The sequence below is a fragment of the Rattus norvegicus genome, chromosome 4 (genome assembly GCF_021556685.1).
Source record: "Rattus norvegicus strain SHRSP/BbbUtx chromosome 4, alternate assembly SHRSP_T2T, whole genome shotgun sequence".
Lineage (NCBI taxonomy): Eukaryota > Metazoa > Chordata > Mammalia > Rodentia > Muridae > Rattus > Rattus norvegicus.
This window is the reverse complement of record NC_141537.1, coordinates 155,139,986-155,164,422: the sequence shown is the minus strand read 5'-3', so window position 1 is coordinate 155,164,422 and position 24,437 is coordinate 155,139,986. Positions and strand designations below refer to the sequence as shown.

The following is a 24,437-nucleotide window of genomic DNA, read 5'->3' as shown; positions in this document are numbered from 1 at the left end:
TAACTCAGGCCAGCCTCAAACTTGTCTTCCTGCCTCAACTTCCCAAGTAGTTAAGATTACAGGTGCGCACCGATGACCACCGTGCCTGGCTTTTACTTTCACCTTTTCTTTCCTGTTTGAAAGACAGAAGTATATAATATATGCATCCCAGGCTTCCTGGAACCCAGCGTGGCTCGGTACAGCCCTAAACTCACACTTCTCTTGTTCCTACCTACTGAGCATGAGGAATTACTTTATAATTGCACTGTAGGAAGATAGTCTGATTTTACTCTCTCACCTGGGAAGATCAGTTTTCCCAGCACCATGTATCAAGGAAGGCTATCCTTTTCTCACACATTCTTGGGACTATTAGTCAAATATTATTTGACCGACATCTGGAGGGGCAGTGGGATGGATTTCTGGGCTATTTCCAAAGAGGCTTCATGAGCAGATACTTCTCTGGGAGTTTAAGGAGGCTGGCCCGTGAGATGTTACTGTTTTCTCCTAGGACTTCTTTTGCTTTGAGGGCATTGATAATTAATTTCCAAGGCCATTATTTTCACATTGTAGAAAGCTTTAATTTTCCTTTTGCATTTCTCAAAAGCCTGCTGCTTATGACATATTAGAAGTCAGAGTGCCGGATGCTACTGTTAAATTAACAATGACTCATTTTGTAAATCTTTAATAACAATAGTTCTTACATGGTGCTAACTCTTGTTCCAAGGCTGTAAACATTGTATATAATTCATTTAATCCTCATGCTTTATAATAACCTCATGGGGTAACCCAATGAGATACCATGATCACTCACTGAAAGATGCTGTCCATCTTAAATATTTATCATTATTTACTACCAAGGAAGAAAATGAAAGTCAGACATGGTAGCTCCTGCTTCTAATCCCAGCATTTGTGAGGCTGAAGGACGAAGATCGTCACAACTTTGAGGCCAACCTAGGCTACATAGCAAATTTCACACTGGTTTGCACTGTAGGATGAGACCCTTAACTTGAAACAAAAGCAGAGAGTCATGATGGCCTCTGCCTGTAATCCCAGCTCTTGGAAGGATTAGGAGTTCAAGGTCATCCTAAACTACTAAATGCATTCAAGGGCAGCCTGGGGTGCAAGAAAGGGAGGAAAAGAAACAAAGGGCTGGGAGCAAGAAGAGAAGAAGAAAGAGGAAGCTGGACATGCATACCTATAACCCCAGCAAATGAGGCAGGAGGTTCTCAAGTTCTAGGTCAGCCTGGACTAAATATCAAGTTCAAGGCAGCCCCAACTGTACAGTGGAGCCTTATCTCCAAAACATTCCCAAAGCAACTACAGAGACTGTCTACACAGCAGAAATGTATAGTGCCTGTCCTGCTGCCCTGTCTTTATATAATCCATCTTTTTAGTGAAAAGCAGAGAAATGAGACTTATCAATGTAACCGCATTGAAAAGAGGAAGAGACAAAGGTGTCTAGTGACTCCAGGTCCATCTTCTTCTTGGTTTTTGTTTTGTAGTGTTTGGGTTTCTTTTTTTAAGTTTTCTTTATTTGTATGTGTAAGCATCTGCGCATATATATATATATATATATATATATATATATATATATATATATATATATATATATATATATATATATGGAGAGAGAGAGAGAGAGGCGCATCGGTGAGCACCGAGGCCAGAGGAGGGAATCAGATCGCCTGGGACTGGTTTTACAGACTGTGGTGAACTTGACTCAGGTCTTCTGCAAGAACAACAATTGCCCTTAGCCATCCCTACAACCCTCTTTTGTGTATTTCTATGACAGGGCCTCACGCTGTAGTCCCAGGCCTCATGCTGTAGTACAGCCTGGCCCGAAACTCACTCTGTAGCCTGAGCCGCCTCAGGTTCTCAGTGACCCTCCTGCCCTAGTATCACACGTGCTAGCTACAGTTGCAAGTATGAGCCGCTTTGCCTGATTCAGCCATGCCTTTCTAAGCACAAAAAAGATTTCCAATGACAATTTATATTGTAATCTCTGAGAAGACATTTGTTAAAGTCTCAGAATTTACTACAAGCCTGAAAACAATGTGAACTATCAATGTTGCCAATGCCACCTGGCTGACAAGAAGCATCCAACTTCAGAAATGTAATAGTGTTTACATTGTGTTCTGGAGCCAAAGAAGTCACCCTCATTTTGTATATAGCACGATGGGATTTACTGATTTTCCAGAAACCATGTAGCTATTGCTTTAATCAGACTGATGGCTGGTGGTATCTGCTTGTTCATTTTAGGTTGCACTTCTGGTGATAGAAGTCAGAGTCACTCACCTTTTAGGCAAGTAAGTGCTCTACCACTGAGTCACACAGCTGCAACTCAGCCAGACTGTGACCTGCCTTCTGGCTTTAGAATCAGTACTTTTGCCACAAAGAGAAGTTCAGAGCTGAATAAGATAATTCTCTACACCTCTTCACCTATCATCCATTTCTGTTAGCAGAAACCTCCCAAGGAAGCCCTACCGTACAATTTAGACAATCTATTTGGGGTCTGGTGAAATAGCTCACTCATCAAAGACCTCACTATCCAAGCATAAGGACCAGAGTTGAGATCCCTAACATCTTTGGGAAAAGCCAGGAATAGCAATATGTACCTAGAATTCCATGGCTGGGGAGGTGGGAATAAGAGGATGCCTGAAGCTTGCTGGCCAGCCAGTGGAGGTGAATTGTTAATTCCAGGTTCAGTGAAAGACCTTACTCAAAAAATAAAATCATGTGCAGAGTGATTGAGGAAGAGAGCTAATATCCATCTCCCCCACACCATGAGCATTCACACACAAGAAAAAATATTTCTATTAAGAATCTTTAAATCTGGCTCTGGAGAGATGGCTCAGTGGTCAAGAGCACTGACTGCTCTTCTAGAGGTCCTGAGTTCAAATCCCAGCAACCACATGGTGACTCACAATCATCTGTAATATACATTAAATAAATAAATAAATAATAAATAAATAAATAATAAAAAAGAATCTTTAAATCTTTTTAAACATGTTTATTGCACATATTTATTTTGTGCGCATTTGTGAGTGGGTGTGTATACACATGTGGAGGTCAGAGGGCAACCTCCAGGAGTCAGTTCTTCCACATGTGGGTCTCAGGAATGAAGCTGAGATTGTGAGACTTGAAGGGAAACATCTTTACTTGATGAGCCATCTTGCCAGCTCAAAAATCTATTTGGGGGGGTTGGGGATTTAGCTCAGTGGTAGAGCGCTTGCGTAGCAAGCGCAAGGCCCTGGGTTCAGTCCCCAGCTCCGAAAAAAAAAGAAAAAGAAAAAAAATCTATTTGGGGGACAATTCACTAATTGAAAGATAGTACTCCTGTGTTCAAATGTTGTGTTTCATGTATGCTTTGACACCACACAGAATAAATTGAAAGGTTTTTTTTTGTGTGTGCGTGTGTGCATGTGACAATGTCTTAGTTTTATTTTCTCTAACGATGTGGCAGGTCACTGAATTTAGGTGTGTTTTCTGAACACTTACCACATAGGTCCAACAGGGTGTGGAAGGTGAAGTAGAGGACCCACGCCCACAGAACTCACAAGAAGGTAAAGAACTTAGATCGATATTAGAAATAATTTCCATATGACATTAAAAGTGGTGAATGAGAAGTTTAGATAATGAAATTTAAATGGGGTCACCTCTGATGAAGCATCAGGAAGTCTTCATGGGGAAAGACACAGGTAAGATGAAAGTTGCTGTAGCTGTGTCTGGATACAAGTATCCTGACGTCATAAGGAGATACATACAGAGGGAAACTCGAGCTCATCTTGGTTGTTCTCCTGGTTAGTTTTTTATCAACTCTCTACAAGCTAGAAGAGTTTGAGAGACGGGACCCTCAATTTAAAAAATGATTCCGTATGATCCAGCTAAGGCGTGCAAGACTATAGGGCATTTTCTTAATTAATTAGTAATTGACTGGGGCAGGCCTGGAGTGAGGGAGCCCATCATGGGTGGAGATATCCCCTAGTCAGGTGGTCCTATAGAGAGGTTTCTAGAACAAAGCAGGCTCAGGAAGCTATGAGGAACAAATCGGTAAGCAGCACCCTCCAAGGCCTCTGCATCGGCTCCTGCTTCCAGGTTCCCATCTAGTTTGTGTTCCTGCCTTGGCTTCCCACAGTGGACCGTGTGATTCAGGATGTGAAAACCAAATAAACCCTTTCCTCTTCAAGTCGAGTTTGATCCTGCCGTTTCATCCCAACAATAGTAACCTTAACGAAGACAGGAATTGATACTAGAATCATGGGGTGTTGCCATAACAGACTTGAGACTGTGCTTTAGGAAGAATTGTGGAAGGACCTTGAAACTTTGGGCAAGAAAAGCCATTGAGAGTTCAAAACTTGGTGAGGTGCTTTGTGAGTGCTTGGGAAAGAATTGTGTTGGGAGAACACAGACGATAAAGGCCTGGCTTTTGACGTTCCAGAGGGAAGTTTAGGAGCCTCTTAAACTCTATTGTTGCGTATACTGCATTGCTAATCTGTGATCCTGGTGAGGTGGGACTGAATCAGCTGGAATTAACAAGATACCAGGACCACTAAAGTGAAACCTTTGCTTTGCCGGGACAACCAGCACAAGAAGGTGGGCTGGCATATACACACAGCCACCAAACCCAGACGATATTGCTGATGCCAAGAAGTGCATGCTGACAGGAGCCTGATATAGCTGTCTCCTGAGAGGCTCAGCCAGAACCAGAGAAATACAGATGTGGACGCTCACAGCCAACCACTGGACTGAGAACGGGGTTCCCAATGGAGGAGTTAGAGAAAGGACTGAAGGAGCTGAAGGGGCTTGCAACCCCATAGGAAGAACAACAATACCAACCAACCAGAGTGCCCACTACCCAAAGATTACACACATGGACAGACCCATGGCTCCTTCTGCATATGTAGCAGAGGATGGCCTTGTTGGGCACCAATAGGATGAGAAGCCCTTAGTTCTGCCAAGGTTCAATGCTCCAGTGTAGGGGAATGACAGGGTGGGGAGGTGGGAAGGGGTGGGGGTGGGGGAACACCATCATAGACGCAGGGGGAGGGGGGAACGGGGGAGGGTTATGGATGGGAAACCAGGAAAGGGGATAACATTTGAAATGTAAATATAAAAAATCTAATAAAAAAAAGAGAAGAAGGTGGGCTGGAGCTGAGAAATTAGCAGAGATTAAGAAGGAACCAGCAGGGTTGGGGATTTAGCTCAGTGGTAGAGCGCTTGCCTAGGAAGCGCAAGGCCCTGGGTTGGATCCCCAGCTCCGAAAAAAAAAAAAAAAAAAAAAGAAGGAACCAGCATCACTGAGGTGAAATCTGGTAGTATTTCCTCGGGGTTGGCACACAGAGGCTGGGTTCTGGAGGAAGCCAGTGTTGTACCTTGTGCTGGCAGCCAAGCTTTCATCTTGTATACAAGTCTCCCGGATGGTTCTGGGTTTGAAGACATGATGGGTTCATGGAGGGCAGCTGAGGGTTGGCACTGTGAGAGGCCAGAAGAGGCCACTGGTTAAGGTGCAGCCACAGTAGCTGCTGAAGCCCCAGGACTGAAAGGGCTCATGCAGAGAAATCGAGGCTTGTCACCATGAAGAGAGCCCAGGAGAGGCTACTGGTGCAAGTGCAGCCCAGGAGATCCCAGGACTTTGGAGACACCAGTGTAATGACTGCCAAGGCAGTGGCTGCCATGGAGTGGAGTCAGCCTGAGCTTACACAGAGAGACAAGCTCTGTGTGCTGGAGGAGGAGCCAGAAGGTTGTGAGGGGGTCCCAAAAGTCTGACACTGATGGACTTTGGTTTTGCCTTGTTGAGATTGTGACTGTGTTGTGGCTCTTCCATATAAGGATTTAATTTATTTTGATTTTATAGGAGCTCACAGTTGAGAGACTTTGAACTTTCAAGAGATTTTGTTTTTTTTTTTAATGAGACATGATCTTTTTTAAAAATTATTTATTTATCTTATGTATGTGAGTACACTGTCGCTGTCTTCAGACACACCAGAAGAGGGCATCAGATCCCATTACAGATGGTTGTGAGCCACCACATGGTTGCTGGGAATTGAACTCAGGACCTCTGGAAGAGCAGTCAGTGCTCTTAACCACTGAGCCATCTCTCCAGCCCCTAGATTTTTAAAGACGCTGAATTTGAAAGCATTTGGATTTGTAAAGACTGTGGGACTTTTACAGTTACAATGTTTCATATTGAATTATTTATTAATATGAGATCTCTGGAGATGAACAAAAACAGAAAGGTGGCTGTGAAATGGCGTTTGCATTGTGTTGGTACGTTAAGTTGACGAGGGTCAATTGTCCTGGCTAGTTTTATGTCAACCTGACACAAGCTAAAGTCATATGCCTGACTAAAGTCATAAAGTCTGAGAATAGAGAACACCAAGTTTTAAAATGCCTTCACAAGGCCAAGCTGTAGGCATGCAAGACTGTAGGTCGTTTTCTTAATTGGTGATTGATGGAGGAGGGCCCAGTTCACTGTGGGTAGAGATACCCCTGGTAAGGTGGGCCTGGGTTCTATAAAAAAACAGCATGAGAGGGCTATGAGGAGCGAGCTAGTAAGCAGCACTCCTCCATGGCTTTGGCATCAGCTCCTACCTTCAGGTTCCTACCCAACTTGAGTTCCTGCCTTGGCTTCCCTCAGAGGAGTATAGTTTGGGATAGGTGAGCCAAATAAACCCTTTCCTCCCCAAGTTGCTTTCGGTCGTGGTGTTTCATTACAGGAAGACAGTTGTCAACCTAACTGGATCTTGACTCAACTAAGAGGCACCCCTCCTGGCATGTCTGTAAGGGTGTTTTACGGATGCGTTAACTAAATTGGGAAACCATCTTCTAGAATGGACAGGACATCCCAGCACCACCCGAATAGAAAGGGGAAATCAGGGCGGCTCCTGTGTGCCTGATCTCACGTCTTGGTGGAGAGTGTATCTTCTGTGTTGCGCTGTTGCTGCTGCTGCTGCTGCTGCTGCTGCTGCTGCTGCTGCTGCTGCTGGTGGCTGTGGCGATGGTGGCGGTGGTACCTTCCTTCAGTGGCATCAAAACCCAGATTCTTGGGCTTTCCATGGAAGACTGAAGACCAGAAGTTCTCTGGGAACCCTCCAGACCTTCAACACCAATACAGGGACTGCTGAAGTATCCAGTCTCATAAAGTGAACAGTCATCTTGTTCTCAGCCTCTGATATGAAGACAGCTACTGTTGGATGGCCTAGCCTGTGTCACATAAGGCAGTCTAATAAATCCCCTGGGGCTAGATCTTTTTGTCGATTCCATTCCTCTGTCCTAATTTATGGAAAGCCTTCCCCCTTAGGTGCTGGGGAGCTGTAAAACATTAAAATTAGTTATAACCGTGTTAACGACTAGTTCTTCCTGGGCGAGCACTCCTTTAGTTTTTGCCTTTATTCTTTTTTTCTTTTTTTCAAAAAGATTTATGAAGGGTTGGGGATTTAGCTCAGTGGTAGAGCGCTTGCCTAGCAAGCGCAAGGCCCTGGGTTTGGTCCCCAGCTCCGAAAAAAAAAAAAAAAAAAAAAAAAAAAAAAGAAAAAAGGAAAATAAGATTTATTTATATATAAGTACACTGTCACTGTCTTCAGCTACCAGAAGAGGGCATCAAATCTCATTACAGATGGTTGTGAGCCACCATGTGGTTGCTGGAATTTGAACTCAGGACCTCTGGAAGAGCAGTCAGTGCTCTTAACCACTGAGCCATCTCTCCAGCACAAACTTCTTTTTTTTTTCTTTTCTTTTTTTTCGGAGCTGGTGACTGAACCCAGGGCCTTGCGCTTGCTAGGCAAGCGCTCTACCACTGAGCTAAATCCCCAACCCCAAAATTCTTTTTTTTAATTAATTATTTTTACTCCATATGTTTACTCTATATTGGTGTTTTGCCTGCATGTGTTGGGTCCTCGGGAACTGGAGTTACAGACAAATGTGAGCATCCATGTGGGTGCTGGGAATTGAACCTGGGTCCTCTGGAAGAGCAGCCAGTGTTCTTAACCTCCAAGCCATCTCTCCAACCCGAGAAGCAAAATTTTCACTGTATAAATATCCTGTGATCCATATGCGGTTCTCTTTTGGAGGGAAGAGTCCATTCCTTTTGAATCATGAATCAGTTCTCACACCATCTCAATTACAGCAGGGATTTCCTTGAATGGTCTGTGGAAATTCTGAAACTGTGGGATTGTCATTTCCATGGACTTACTGCTTACTTGGCCAGAATCATCTGTCACCTTCAGCATCACCACCACCTAAGGATACCTGAGAGATCTGCAGCTGTCGGAGCTCACAGCCATGCCCAGTTTCCACTGAAAGTCTATAAGCTGGCCGGTGACATCTGACTTGGCGTCCAGCACCGGCTCCCTGAACTGAGACTCCTCCTTGGCCAGAGTGGAAATTGCAAACACCGTGTTTACCTCCCTAAATAAGCAAAGTTGTTGGGACTAGGGCAATTTGACTCCCTAATCAGTAGCTGTCAGACTCTCCCTTGTGCCCTGATGCCTTGAGCAAAATCTTTAGTCTAACACCAACCAGATTACCTTTATCCCAGCACTAGCTGTTTCGAATTCCCCTAAAGACATCTGATGCTCCGAGCCCCTCAGGGCACAGACGGGGTTTGTTATCTTGAGCCTTTGATGAACTCTAGGTAACTCACGATCATTATGTGTCCTGGACCAATTAGACATCGGGGGTGAGGGGAGCTTAGTTAGGTTTTCTCTAGTTGTGATTAACACAGGCAGCGAACTTGGGGAGGGAATGGATTTTCTAACAACTCTCAGGTCACATTCATCACTGACAGAAGCCAGGGTGAGAATTCAGAGTAGGAACCTGGAGTCAGGAACAAATGCAAACACCACAGAGGAGTGCTACATACTGGCTTGTTTTTCTGTGGCTTGCTCAGCTTGCTTCCTTACACAACTAAGACTACCTATCCAGGGGTGACACCATCCACAATGGCTGACTCTGCCGACATCAATGGAGACCTCATAGACTTGCCTACAGGCCACCCCTTGGAGGCATTTTCTCAACTGAGTTCCTTTTCCCAGACATGCCCAGGTTTGGGTCAAATTGACAAAACCAACCAGAAAAGGCATTTGGGAGATACGCAAGTTCTGGCCTACAGAAGAGGATAAAAATTTCTCCTGATCAGACCATTTTAAGCCCACTGGTTTGCCTCCATCCATCCTTGACTTAAAAGCCATTTTAAAGTAAAGCCAAACGAGGCTCATTCCTGTTTATGGTTAAACCTCTGTTTCTCAAGCACTGGGCTATGCCCTATCTGTGACCTTAGCTACAAATGTTTCTGTACCACTTGTTTCAGGAAATGGCAACAATGTCTTTGTTTCAAAAATCTGTTTATAACCATCTTGCAACTCTACCTTTGTTTCAAAAGTTTGTTATGACTACCTTGTTAGGACCACCTTGAAACTATGACTTTGCTTCAAGAGGTCGCTATGCTTACTTCTGTTTCTGTAACCCCCGGCCTATTTTGCACCCCAGATTCCCCGTTTGGAAACCCTCTATCCTTGAGCTTTATAAACCTTGCCTTCCTCACATCCAATGCTGACCTCTCAGCCCTTGCCTTGGAGGGCCGGGGTGGAGACAGCCCCTGTACACAAATTTTAAAAAGCTTGCTTTTATTGATTTGGCCATGATGATTTGGGTCAGTGCTCTTTCTCTCGAATCTTTGAGATTAACATCACTAAATCAGCGTAGTGACCATTTTTGCTGTCTCTCTATGTCGACGCCTCTTCTGTAGAATCGTAAATTAAAGCTGCCTCACCTTCATTACTCTGGATTATTCATCTTTTCTCAACAACTGTGCAAACATTTCCACCTACTTGTACTAGGGAGCAACGTGCCTGGTGGAGGGATCATTACGACTAGAACTAAGAGACAAGGCCATGGTTGGTCCAAGTATAAGCCCCAATGCCCGTGATTGGTGCTGAGAGACAAGGCTGGCAAAGAAATGGCTCTGATTGGTCCAAACATCTCTTCTTTGTCTGCAGAAATAGATGTTGTAGACTGACTCAAGTCAACAGCTTGTAGTTCCTCTCCTCTGATGTTGCCCATTAGGTCCCCTAAGAGACTTCCCTCACGCCCACAAAACAGCTCAGCAGGTGAAAGTGCTTATAGCAAAATCTTCAGACTAGAATCTGATCCAGGAACCCACAATGGAAAGAAAACCAAGCTGTCCCCTGACCCGCCCCCCCGCCCCTGCTCCGCAGTCTGTGGGATACACACGTCACTCCCCACCAATAATAAATACAATAAGCTTAAAAGTTTGTTCTAGGGGTTGGGGATTTGGCTCAGTGGTAGAGCGCTTGCCTAACAAGCGCAAGGCCCTGGGTTCGGTCCCCAGCTCCGAAAAAAAGAAAAAAAAAGTTTGTTCTAGCTTATCCTTTCTTGTGGACTTTTCGGAGTGCTGGCTATGCTCGTGACAGGAAGCAGTGGTGGCAGCCATAGTAAGGACACCAGATGCGGAGTTGGTAATCTAGGCTGTGAAAGCACTAAGAGGGTTTATTGTTTGACAGCTGAAGTAATCACAATGTCCTCCAAGGTGGTTCTGACAACTCCTTCCTGGCCTGTGGTTGCTGATTCAGGCTCCCCAACAGCCCAGAACCCCACACCCCACACCCAGTGTCTCAACCTCAGCCTCTGGCTTTGGTACCTGACCCCAAGGGTTAATGTTAACAGCTAGGACAGCACGGAGAAGGCTAACCACCCTTTCCATGGGTGCTGGTGACTGGGATGGTGGCACTCAAGTCTCCTGAACAGTGGGAGATACCCTAGGTTGTACCCTGTAAGCACAGGTATTGTCCCTGCACAGGCAGGCACTCCAAGTTTTCCTGGAAGTGGCCTGATTATGTGAGGCAGCAGCTGACTGGCTCAACAGGGGCTAATGTAGGGAAAAGACAGGAAGCAGAAGGAGGAATGGAGAGAGGGAGGGAAGGAGAGAGAAGAGCTGAGAGTGAAGAGGGATAAAGGACTGTAAGGAGCCTTAGAAGAGAGCCTGAAGCCTGGGTTACCAGAATAATTCCAGACAGTTCTCAAGTTCCCAGGACTAAGTGTGTCATACCTGAGATCCAGGAGTCCTGAATGCTGCCGAGGGTCAGTGGCTTCCAGCAACACTGGGGTGCAGAGGCTCCCAGGTCTCTGATAAGTGCACGAGGACTGGGACCCTCATGCTTCTGCCACCCTCACTGCTCCCACATGAGTTCCTGAGGCCCAACAACAGAGGACAGGGGCCATAACAGTCCCAGTTGGAGTTTTTATGGCTCATTGCTAAAGCAAGTTTCCATCTCCTTGTGGTTATTAAAAACGATTTTTTTATCCTTAATTATGTGTGTACACGTCTGCTAATTAGTGTTTGCTTTTGTTTTTGTCGATTTGACACATGCTAGAGCTATTTGGGAAGAAGAAACCTGAACGGAGGATTTGCTCCCATCACATTGGCTTGGAGGCAATCCTGTGAGGCATTTTCTATATTTCTGATTGATGTGGGAGGACCCAGCTCGCTGTGGGCAGTGCCACCCCTGGTTCTTGGTATTATAAGAAAACAATCATGCAAGCGACGAGGAGCCTTCTGGAGACATTTCAGATTCAAACCATAATGGTACCTCTACGGAACAACCCAGAAGCCATTCCCAGTGACCCAGTTGGTATTTTGCACTCCTTTAGCAAGTAGTTGGCTGGCCAGAGCTTAGATACTTGAATTGATAGATTGTTATACATGAAAGCAAGTTATACGATAAGATAATTAATTCAGTTATAAACATTCACACATAGATCACTTATGTTGGCATTGCTACTAGAGACCTAGATCTAGGTGGAATATTTCCAGGTCCTTGGCCTCTTACTCAAACAAATAGAAATGAAGGCTCACAGAGATTTAGAAAGGCCACCTGAGTGCAAGCATTCAAGGGCCTTGGCTATTGTGTAGAGCCCTGCTATAGGGCTCCAGGGGAGGAGTTTGGTTGCTAAGTAGCATAGTTGGATGGTTTTCTATGTGGCAGATTAAGTTATACAACCATTTTTTCTACCACACATGCACCTTCCTGTAATGCGTCTGATTCTAATCATATGCACACCTCATTATGCACAGGCATAAAATAGGAGATAAGAGATTCTAAAGGTTCACTTAGAGGATAGAGCTTGCCTTATTGCACATGCACCCCCAAAAAAACTAGTCCAGAACAGATCAGCCTTCCTACCCTGGTATCAGATTTATCAAGAATATATTTGAATAGGAAATGTCCAAGTCTGGTGGTTGGTAAGGGGAGGAGAAATTATTTCAATGTTCAGAGAGAAGTGTGCGTGCAGCTGAATGCAGGTGGGAGGTAGCACTTGCTAACAGGTGGCTAGGTGCATTGTTTAGAGAGGGGCGTGTGCACATAGTACATGCAAATAGAATGCCAGGTGCATTACCAGAAGAGAGGCTGTGCATAGCCCAAGCCAGCCCAAATCTCATTTTGCTAGGCCATTCCCCATGCTTGCCTGTTTCAAAGTCCTAAGACTTAAGTTTTCATCATAGCTCTGACACGTACTGCCCATCTCTTGTCTTCCTTCCCTCCTTCCTTCCTTCCTCCCTTCCTTCCCTCCCTCCCTCCTTCCCTCCCTCCCTCCCTTCCTTCCTTCCTTCCTTCCTTCCTTCCTTCCCATCTTTCTGTACTGGAGATCAAACCCAGGGACTTGAGCATAATAAACATATGGTCTACACTGAGCTATACTCCCAGATCCTCTCAAAGAGTTGAGTCTTCTTTTCTTTCCTTTAAAAGATGAAAATAGGGGCTGGGGATTTAGCTCAGTGGTAGAGCGCTTGTCTAGGAAGCGCAAGGCCCTGGGTTCGGTCCCCAGCTCCGAAAAAAAGAACCAAACAAAAAAAAAAAGATGAAAATAAGCCAAAAGTGGTGGTGCATACCTGTAATCCCAGCATGTGAGAGGTGGAGACAGGAAGATGAAGAGTTTAAGGTCAGCTGGGCAGTGGTAGCACACACCTTTGATCCCAGTATTCAGGAGGCAGAGACAGGTGGATCTCTGTGATTTTGAGGTCAGCCTAGTGTAGAGAGTGAGTTCCAGGACAGCCAGGGCTACACAGCAAAACCCTGTCTTGAAAACAAAACAAAACAAGCAAACAAAAAAGGCTGTGTCTCCTGAAGGTCAGAGAGTCCTTTGTGGTGGGATGACCTTAAAGCTGAATCCCACCCTCACCTCTCCTCCCCCACCCCCTGTTTCACATATGCAAACAGGCATGCATCTTCTAGTTGGAGATATTAATACTGATCTTATCTACCTCATAGAAATATGATCAAATAAATCTTGTGAATTAAAGAGCTTTGCAAATGCTAGCTTCCCACAGATATAAAACAGCTAGTTATTACTAACAAAAAAGAGTGTTATAAACTATTGGGCTTTGACAATTGTAAAGCAGTCTTTGTGCGTGTGTGTGTGTGTGTGTGTGTGCGCGCGTGTGTGTGTGTGCGTGCGCGTGTGTGTGTGCGTGCGTGTGCGTGTGTGTGCGCGTGTGTGTGTGTGTGACATTTTCAGAGCCCCTACAGAAACTAAGTCTAGTTGTGTCCATTAGTTCAGTTACTGCTCCTTTACGTGATGATTCCTCACATCAGGGAACTTCATCTTTAAGCAATCTTCTTTTGGTTTCATTGCTTATAATAACTTTATGTCATTTCTTGCAGAAAATCCATGTCTTGAAAAGTTATCTCTTGTTATACATTTGTTGCCTGAGAATAGATGGCTTCCTTGCCTTGCACTAGACCCCCATGATTTAATGAAAGCAACATAGAAAGGACATCATTGAAAGGTCTATGTGTGTTCCTCTTTCCCTGCACACGTATATAATGCCGTCCTCTTTGAGCAGGTTCAGAGTGACTGTGCTACACTGGCCAGTGTGTGTTCAATGTTTCCTGAACAAATGACCTCTAGAAGGGGATTGGGGATTCGGGGCTTCTGTATAGTTGAACGGACTGTTGGCATTCCTCCCCCGTTTCTCATGTGGCTTTTCTTTTCTTTTTTTTTTTTTTTTTGGTTCTTTTTTTCCGGAGCTGGGGACCGAACCCAGGGCCTTGCGCTTCCTAGGTAAGCGCTCTACCACTGAGCTAAATCCCCAGCCCCTCATGTGTTTTTTCTATTGTATGATCTGCTGGTTTAAAGCAGCTTTGGAGGGGGAGGTTGTGTTTTGGTTTTTATTGTTTTGGTTCTTTTTTTTTTTTTTTTTTGAGACAGATTTCTTATGTAGTCCTGGCTGTCCTAGAACTCACTCTATACACCAGGCTGCCCTTGAACTCACAGTGCCTGCCTCTGCCTCCTGAGTGCTGGGATGGAAGTTGTGAGCCACTGCTCCCCAGCTTTTGTTTGTTTTGATTTCTAGCCTTTATGATTGAAGCAGGTCCTCGTACATGGGAGGGAAACACTACCACTGAGCTATACTCCTGCCTCCAATACTCCTGCCTCCAAAAAGCCATATTTTTCCAGGTTAAAAATGGTGGAATAAGGGGTTGGGGATTTAGCTCAGTGGTAGAGTGCTAGCCCTGGGTTCGGTCCTCAGCTCAAAAAAAAAAAAAAATGGTGGAATAAGATAGAACTAGTGGCACATGGCTATAATCCTGGCATTTGTGAGGCTGAGGCAGGAGGATGGTAAATTCAAGGCTAGCGTGTGCTATACACTGAGACTGGGGGGTTCTATTTGTGTATACCTCCCTACCTGGCTTGGCTGGATGGATGCAGCTTTGCAGCAGAACACTGGGATATTGGCGTCACGTCATCACGATGTCTCAGGCTCCTTCCGCCTTTCAGACCTGTCATCTTAGCCTTTCATCGTCCTGCTTTCGGCCTCCTGGGGCCATCTCTCACTCACTTCCTGCCTCACATCCACATAGACATTACAAAGTCAAAGGACTTGTAGCTGAATCTGATAAATTTAAGAGGGTTTCCTAGAAACTCCGGGTTGATCTGGAGTGTGGGGCACAGTGGGAAAGCACTTGCTTGGAATGCAGGGAGCCCCACGTTCAATCTCTGGTGCGGGGTGGTATGCAGCAGGGCAGGGGTGGGGTTGTAAGGACAAACACGCTGCACACTCAAACCTCTGTGGCCAGAACAGCTCAGTCATACGGACACATCCACCCAGGAAGGCACCTGCGTGCTAGCATATCATTACAAACTAATGACAACTCTGTTTTAAGGGAGAAAGCATTGATCCTGGGTTAGACACTTAGAGGTATCCTTCAGAGCTATTTATTTCTTTAACCAAAGATGTAGAGTGTTAATAACTCCCTGTAGTTCATAATATGTCATCAGCATCAGTCTGGGGAAGGGCCCTCTTTGTGTTTATTTATTCTCTTTAGAGGGATAAACCATCCTCATTCCCCTCTGCCATTTCAGCAATAGTCGTGGCTCTCATTTTTAAAGGTTTCCTTTCTTTCTGTCCTCCCACCAGCTCTTATCAATAGTTTTACTCTTTCTAGAATTTCATATACATGAAACTATAGTCAGCCATTAGTGTATCTGTTTTTGACAAATATGTATTCCTCTGCTTTGACTACTTTTTGTTTGCTTTTGAAAAGACTCCTGTTCTGTGGAACACACAGCAATCTGTTCTAATTGACCTCTCTCTCTCTCTCTCTCTCTCTCTCTCTCTCTCTCTCTGTTGACTTACTTTTAAAAACTTTTTTGATGTTTTGTATAGTTTTGTTTGTGAGTGTTTTGCCTGAATGCATGTTTGTGCGCACTTACCTGCAGTGCTCAAGGAGGCCAAACAATAACATCAGATCCCCCAGGGCGTGAGGTGCACACCTTTCTGAGGCACCGTGTGATGCTGGGAATGCAACCTAGGGTTATGGACGAGCAGCCAGCGCTCTCAACTGCTGAGCCATCTCTCCTGTCCGAGAGTTCTTTAGTACAATATCGCTTATTTATTCCTTGACAGTTTCATACATGTAAACAATATATCTCATGTGTATCAAATCCAAACTCCTCCCATACCTGAGGCACCTCAGCTCATCTCTTGTCCTCTTTGGTGTGAGTGACTCACTGAGACCGATAAGTGTGGCCTGTCGGGATATGCAATGATTTTGTGGTTTGATATTTTGTCACTGTCTAACTCTTTTAACTGTTAACATTAAAATATCATATCATTTTCTTCTTTTCCCTTTCTTCTTCCAATTCCTCTCATGTCCCAATTCCCTACCAAACTCTTGGTCTCCTTCGTGATCAGTATTAGTACCTCTGTCTTTCTCTCTGTGTCTCTGTCTGTCTCTGTCTCTGTCTCTCTGTCTCTGTCTCTGTCTCTGTCTCTGTCTCTCTCTCTCTCTCTCTCTCTCTCTCTCTCTCTCTCTCTGTGCGTGTGTAGATGCATAGATATGCATGAGTCCACTCAATGCTGCATGGACACATGATATTGGGTAACCAGAAGGTCCTCCATAAAGGAAGACTACTCACTTCCTTCCTTTCTGCATCCCTTGGCTGTCTATAGTCCTTTGTTTAGGGCTAGGACCCCATGAGTAACCTCCTTTCATTTTAGCATGTCGATTGCTATTGTTCTGTTCAGGCCTTATTTAGGCAGCCATATTGAAGTATCATGGATGAAGCTTCCCTGTACAAGATAATCTCACTCAGATTTTCTGATCATCTGGCTCTTTTTTTTTTTTTCTTTTCTTTTCTTTTTTTCGGAGCTGGGGACCGAACCCAGGGCCTTGCGCTCGCTAGGCAAGCGCTTTACCGCTGAGCTAAATCCCCAACCCCGATCCTCTGGCTCTTAAAATCTTTCTTTTTTTTTTTTTATTTTTTTTTATTTTTTATTTATTTATTTATTTTTTTATTAACTTGAGTATTTCTTATATACATTTCGAGTGTTATTCCCTTTCCCGGTTTCCGGGCAAACATCCCCCTCCCCCCTCCCCTTCCTTATGGGTGTTCCCCTCCCAACCCTCCCCCCATTGCCGCCCTCCCCCCATAGACTAGTTCACTGGGGGTTCAGTCTTAGCAGGACCCAGGGCTTCCCCTTCCACTGGTGCTCTTACTAGGATATTCATTGCTACCTATGGGGTCAGAGTCCAGGGTCAGTCCATGTATAGTCTTTAGGTAGTGGCTTAGTCCCTGGAAGCTCTGGTTGCTTGGCATTGTTGTACTTTTGGGGTCTCGAGCCCCTTCAAGCTCTTCCAGTTCTTTCTCTGATTCCTTCAATAGGGGACCTATTCTCAGTTCAGTGGTTTGCTGCTGGCATTCACCTCTATATTTGCTGTATTCTGGCTGTGTCTCTCAGGAGCGATCTACATCCGGCTCCTGTCGGTCTGCACTTCTTTGCTTCATCCATCTTGTCTAATTGGGTGGCTGTATATGTATGGGCCACATGTGGGGCAGGCTCTGAATGGGTGTTCCTTCAGTCTCTGTTTTAATCTTTGCCTCTCCCTTCCCTGCCAAGGGTATTCTTTTTCCTCATTTAAAGAAGGAGTGAAGCATTCACATTTTGATCATCCGTCTTGAGTTTCGTTTGTTCTAGGGATCTAGGGTAATTCAAGCATTTGGGCTAATAGCCACTTATCAATGAGTGCATACCATGTATGTCTTTCTGTGATTGGGTTAGCTCACTCAGGATGATATTTTCCAGTTCCAACCATTTGCCTACGAATTTCATAAACTCGTTGTTTTTGATAGCTGAGTAATATTCCATTGTGTAGATGTACCACATTTTCTGTATCCATTCCTCTGTTGAAGGGCATCTGGGTTCTTTCCATTTTCTGGCTATTATAAATAAGGCTGCGATGAACATAGTGGAGCACGTGTCTCTTTTATATGTTGAGGCATCTTTTGGGTATATGCCCAAGAGAGGTATAGCTGGATCCTCAGGCAGTTCAATGTCCAATTTTCTGAGGAACCTCCACACTGATTTCCAGAATGGTTTTACCAGTCTGCAATCCCACCAACAATGGAGGAGTGTTCCTCTTTCTCCACATCCTCGCCAGCATCTGCTGTCACCTGAGTTTTTGATCTTAGCCATTCTCACTGGTGTGAGGTGAAATCTCAGGGTTGTTTTGATTTGCATTTCCCTTATGACTAAAGATGTTGAACATTTCTTTAGGTGTTTCTCCGCCATTCGGCATTCCTCAGCTGTGAATTCTTTGTTTAGCTCTGAACCCCATTTTTTAATAGGGTTATTTGTTTCCCTGCGGTCTAACTTCTTGAGTTCTTTGTATATTTTGGAAATAAGGCCTCTATCTGTTGTAGGATTGGTAAAGATCTTTTCCCAATCTGTTGGTTGCCGTTTTGTCCTAACCACAGTGTCCTTTGCCTTACAGAAGCTTTGCAGTTTTATGAGATCCCATTTGTCGATTCTTGATCTTAGAGCATAAGCCATTGGTGTTTTGTTCAGGAAATTTTTTCCAGTGCCCATGTGTCCCAGATGCTTCCCTAGTTTTTCTTCTATTAGTTTGAGTGTGTCTGGTTTGATGTGGAGGTCCTTGATCCACTTGGACTTAAGCTTTGTACAGGGTGATAAGGATGGATCGATCTGCATTCTTCTACATGTTGCCCTCCAGTTGAACCAGCACCATTTGCTGAAAATGCTATCTTTTTTCCATTGGATGGTTTTGGCTCCTTTGTCAAAAATCAAGTGACCATAGGTGTGTGGGTTCATTTCTGGGTCTTCAATTCTATTCCATTGGTCTATCTGTCTGTCTCTGTACCAATACCATGCAGTTTTTATCACTATTGCTCTGTAATACTGCTTGAGTTCAGGGATAGTGATTCCCCCTGAAGTCCTTTTATTGTTGAGGATAGTTTTAGCTTTCCTGGGTTTTTTGTTATTCCAGATGAATTTGCAAATTGTTCTGTCTAACTCTTTGAAGAATTGGATTGGTATTTTGATGGGGATTGCATTGAATCTGTAGATCGCTTTTGGTAAAATGGCCATTTTTACCATATTAATCCTGCCAATCCATGAGCATGGGAGATCTTTCCATCTTCTGAGGTCTTCTTCAATTTCTTTCCTCAGTGTCTTGAAGTTCTTATTGTACAAATCTTTTACTTGCTTGGTTAAAGTCACACCGAGGTACTTTATATTATTTGGGTCTATTATGAAGGGTGTCGTTTCCCTAATTTCTTTCTCGGCTTGTTTCTCTTTTGTATAGAGGAAGGCAACTGATTTATTTGAGTTAATTTTATACCCAGCCACTTTGCTGAAGTTGTTTATCAGCTTTCGTAGTTCTCTGGTGGAACTTTTGGGATCACTTAAATATACTATCATATCATCTGCAAATAGTGATATTTTGACTTCTTCTTTTCCGATCTGTATCCCCTTGACCTCCTTTTGTTGTCTGATTGCTCTGGCTAGAACTTCAAGAACTATATTGGATAAGTAGGGAGAGAGTGGGCAGCCTTGTCTAGTCCCTGATTTTAGTGGGATTGCTTCAAGTTTCTCTCCATTTAGTTTAATGTTAGCAACTGGTTTGCTGTATATGGCTTTTACTATGTTTAGGTATGGGCCTTGAATTCCTATTCTTTCCAGGACTTTTATCATGAAGAGGTGTTGAATTTTGTCAAATGCTTTCTCAGCATCTAATGAAATGATCATGTGGTTCTGTTCTTTCAGTTTGTTTATATAATGGATCACGTTGCTGGGTTTTCATATATTAAACCATCCCTGCATGCCTGGGATGAAGCCTACTTGATCATGGTGGATGATTGTTTTGATGTGCTCTTGAATTCGGTTTGCCAGAATTTTATTGAGTATTTTTGCGTCGATATTCATAAGGGAAATTGGTCTGAAGTTCTCTTTCTTTGTTGTGTCTTTGTGTGGTTTAGGTATAAGAGTAATTGTGGCTTCGTAGAAGGAATTCGGTAGTGATCCATCTGTTTCAATTTTGTGGAATAGTTTGGATAATATTGGTATGAGGTCTTCTATGAAGGTTTGATAGAATTCTGCACTAAACCCGTCTGGACCTGGGCTCTTTTTGGTTGGGAGACCTTTAATGACTGCTTCTATTTCCTTAGGAGTTATGGGGTTGTTTAACTGGTTTATCTGTTCCTGATTTAACTTCGATACCTGGTATCTGTCTAGGAAATTGTCCATTTCCTGAAGATTTTCAAATTTTGTTGAATATAGGTTTTTATAGTAAGATCTGATGATTTTTTGAATTTCCTCCGAATCTGTAGTTATGTCTCCCTTTTCATTTCTGATTTTGTTAATTTGGACACACTCTCTGTGTCCTCTCGTTAGTCTGGCTAAGGGTTTATCTATCTTGTTGATTTTCTCAAAGAACCAACTTTTGGTTCTGTTGATTCTTTCTATGGTCCTTTTTGTTTCTACTTGGTTGATTTCAGCTCTGAGTTTGATTATTTCCTGCCTTCTACTCCTCCTGGGTGTATTTGCTTCTTTTTGTTCTAGAGCTTTTAGGTGTGCTGTCAAGCTGCTGACATATGCTCTTTCCTGTTTCTTTCTGCAGGCACTCAGCGCTATGAGTTTTCCTCTTAGCACAGCTTTCATTGTGTCCCATAAGTTTGAGTATGTTGTATCTTCATTTTCATTAAATTCTAAAAAGTTTTTAATTTCTTTCTTTATTTCTTCCTTGACCAGGTTATCATTGAGTAGAGCATTGTTCAATTTCCACGTATATGTGGGCATTCTTCCCTTATTGTTATTGAAGACCAGTTTTAGGCCGTGGTGGTCCGATAGCACGCATGGGATTATTTCTATCTTTCTGTACCTGTTGAGGCCCGTTTTTTGACCAATTATATGGTCAATTTTGGAGAAAGTACCATGAGGAGCTGAGAAGAAGGTATATCCTTTTGCTTTAGGATAGAATGTTCTATAAATATCCGTTAAGTCCATTTGGCTCATGACTTCTCTTAGTCTGTCTACATCACTGTTTAATTTCTGTTTCCATGATCTGTCCATTGATGAGAGTGGGGTGTTGAAATCTCCCACTATTATTGTGTGAGGTGCAATGTGTGTTTTGAGCTTTAGTAAGGTTTCTTTTACATATGTAGGTGCCCTTGTATTTGGGGCATAGATATTTAGGATTGAGAGTTCATCTTGGTTGATTTTTCCTTTGATGAATATGAAGTGTCCTTCCTTATCTTTTTTGATGACTTTTAGTTGGAAATTGATTTTATTTGATATTAGAATGGCTACTTCAGCTTGCTTCTTCTGACCATTTGCTTGGAAAGTTGTTTTCCAGCCTTTCACTCTGAGGTAGTGTCTGTCTTTGTCTCTGAGGTGTGTTTCCTGTAGGCAGCAGAATGCAGGGTCCTCGTTGCGTATCCAGTTTGTTAATCTATGTCTTTTTATTGGGGAGTTGAGGCCATTGATATTGAGAGATATTAAGGAATAGTGATTATTGCTTCCCGTTATATTCATATTTGGATGTGAGGTTATGTTTGTGTGCTTTCATTCTCTTTGTTTTGTTGCCAAGACGATTAGTTTCTTGCTTCTTCTAGGGTATAGCTTGCCTCCTTATGTTGGGCTTTACCATTTATTATCCTTTGTAGTGCTGGATTTGTAGAAAGATATTGTGTAAATTTGGTTTTGTCATGGAATATCTTGGTTTCTCCATCAATGTTAATTGAGAGTTTTGCTGGATACAGTAATCTGGGCTGGCATTTGTGTTCTCTTAGGGTCTGTATAACATCAGTCCAGGATCTTCTGGCCTTCATAGTTTCTGGTGAGAAGTCTGGTGTGATTCTGATAGGTCTCCCTTTATATGTTACTTGACCTTTTTCCCTTACTGCTTTTAATATTCTTTCTTTATTTTGTGCGTTTGGTGTTTTGACAATTATGTGACGGGAGGTGTTTCTTTTCTGGTCCAATCTATTTGGAGTTCTGTAGGCTTCTTGTATGTCTATGGGTATCTCTTTTTTTAGGTTAGGGAAGTTTTCTTCTATGATTTTGTTGAAGATATTTACTGGTCCTTTGAGCTGGGAGTCTTCACTCTCTTCTATACCTATTATCCTTAGGTTTGATCTTCTCATTGAGTCCTGGATTTCCTGTATGTTTTGGACCAGTAGCTTTTTCCGCTTTACATTATCTTTGACAGTTGAGTCAATGATTTCTATGGAATCTTCTGCTCCTGAGATTCTCTCTTCCATCTCTTGTATTCTGTTGGTGAAGCTTGTATCTACAGCTCCTTGTCTCTTCTTTTGGTTTTCTATATCCAGGGTTGTTTCCATGTGTTCTTTCTTGATTGCTTCTATTTCCATTTTTAATTCCTTCAACTGTTTGATTGTGTTTTCCTGGAATTCTTTCAGGGATTTTTGCGATTCCTCTCTGTAGGCTTTTACTTGTTTATTAATGTTTTCCTGTGCTTCCCTAAGTGTGTTCAGGTCTTTCTTGAAGTCCTCCAGCATCATGATCAAATATGATTTTGAAACTAGATCTTGCTTTTCTGGTGTGTTTGGATATTCCATGTTTGTTTTGGTGGGAGAATTGGGCTCCGATGATGGCATGTAGTCTTGGTTTCTGTTGCTTGGGTTCCTGCGCTTGCCTCTCGCCATCAGATTATCTCTAGTGTTACTTTGTTCTGCTATTTCTGACAGTGGCTAGACTGTCCTATAAGCCTGTGTGTCAGGAGTGCTGTAGACCTGTTTTCCTCTCTTTCAGTCAGTTATGGGGACAGAGTGTTCTGCTTTCGGGCGTGTAGTTTTTCCTCTCTACAGGTCTTCAGCTGTTCCTGTGGGCCTGTGTCTTGAGTTCACCAGGCAGCTTTCTTGCAGCAGAAAATTTGGTCTTACCTGTGGTCCCGAGGCTCAGGTTTGCTCGTGGGGTGCTGTCCAGGGGCTCTCTGCAGCGGCAGCAACCAGGAAGACCTGTGCCGCCCCTTCCGGGAGCTTCAGTGCACCAGGGTTCCAGATGGTCTTTGGCTTTTTCCTCTGGCGTCCGAGATGTGTGTGCAGGGAGCAGTCTCTTCTGGTTTCCCAGGCTTGTCTGCCTCTCTGAAGGTTTAGCTCTCCCTCCCACGGGATTTGGGTGCAGAGAACTGTTTATCCGGTCTGTTTCCTTCAGGGTCCGGCGGTGTCTCTGGCAGGGGTCCTGCCGCTCCTGGGCCCTCCCCCACGGGAGCCCAGAGGCCTTATACAGTTTCCTCTTGGGCCAGGGATGTGGGCAGGGGTGAGCAGTGTTGGTGGTCTCTTCCGCTCTGCAGCCTCAGGAGTGCCCACCTGACCAGGCGGTTGGGTCTCTCTCTCACCGGGTCTGGGAGCAGAGAGCTGCTGCGGGCCGGGATCCGCGGGTGTGGGACTTCCTCTTAAAATCTTTCCATGCCCTCTTCCATGATGTCCCCTGAACCTTAGATGACAAAATTGTATTTGAGATGTACCCATTAGGCCTGGGCACCCATGAGTTCTAGTTCTCTGTATTTTGGGCAATCGTGGTTTTTCCATAACAATCTCTGTGTGTTTCAAAGGGAAGCGTCTTTGGTTTTGGAGCCACGCATACCTATGAGCATGAGGATAAGTATTTAGAATGCACTCCCTGCTTTTTTTTTCTTTTAAGACTTTTTTCCCTTTTTTTTCTGTTTTTCTTTATTAACTTGAGTATTTCTTATTTACATTTCAATTGTTATTCCCTTTCCCGGTTTCCAGGTCAACATCCCCCAACCCCTACCCCTCCCCTTCTATATGGGTGTTCCCCTCCCCATCCTCCCCCCATTACCCCCCTCCCCCCAGCAATCACGTACACTGGGGGTTCAGTCTTAGCAGGACCCAGGGCTTCCCCTTCCACTGGTGCCCTTACTAGGCTATTCATTGCTACCTATGAGGTCAGAGTCCAGGGTCAGTCCATGTATAGTCTTTGGGTAGTGGCTTAGTCCCTGGAAGCTCTGGTTGCTTGGCATTGTTGTACATATGGGGTCTCGAGCCCCTTCAAGCTCTTTCAGTTCTTTCTCTGATTCCTTCAACGGGGGTCTCGTTCTCAGTTCAGTGGATTGCTGCTGGCATTCGCCTATGTATTTGCTGTATTCTGGCTGTGTCTCTCAGGAGAGATCTAAATCCGGTTCCTGTCAGCCTGCACCTCTTTGCTTCATCCATCTTATCTAGTTTCATGGCTACATATGTATGGGCCACATGTGGGGCAGGCTCTGAATGGGTGTTCCTTCAGCCTCTGTTCTAAACTTTGCCTCCCTATTCCCTGCCAAGGGTATGCTTGTTCCCCTTTTAAAGAAGGAGTGAAGCATTCTCATTTTGATCATCCATCTTGAGTTTCATGTGTTCTAGGTATCTAGGGTAATTCAAGCATTTGGGGAAATATCCACTTATCAATGAATGCATACCATGTGTGTTTTTCTGTGATTGGGTTGCCTCACTCAGGATGATACTTTCCAGTTCCATCCATTTGCCTACGAATTTCATAAAATCATTGATTTTGATAGCTGAGTAGTATTCCATTGAGTAGATGTACCACATTTTCTGTATCCATTCCTCTGCTGAAGGGCATCTGGGTTCTTTCCAGCTTCTGGCTATTATAAATAAGG

At 43.9% G+C, this 24,437-nt stretch overlaps 1 pseudogene; it reads right to left on the bottom strand.

The window, feature by feature from the left end:
• Positions 1-8,084: 8,084 nt before the first annotated feature.
• Positions 8,085-8,333, bottom strand: LOC103694898 (COMM domain-containing protein 6 pseudogene; annotated as a pseudogene).
• Between the last annotated feature and the right edge of the window lie 16,104 nt (positions 8,334-24,437).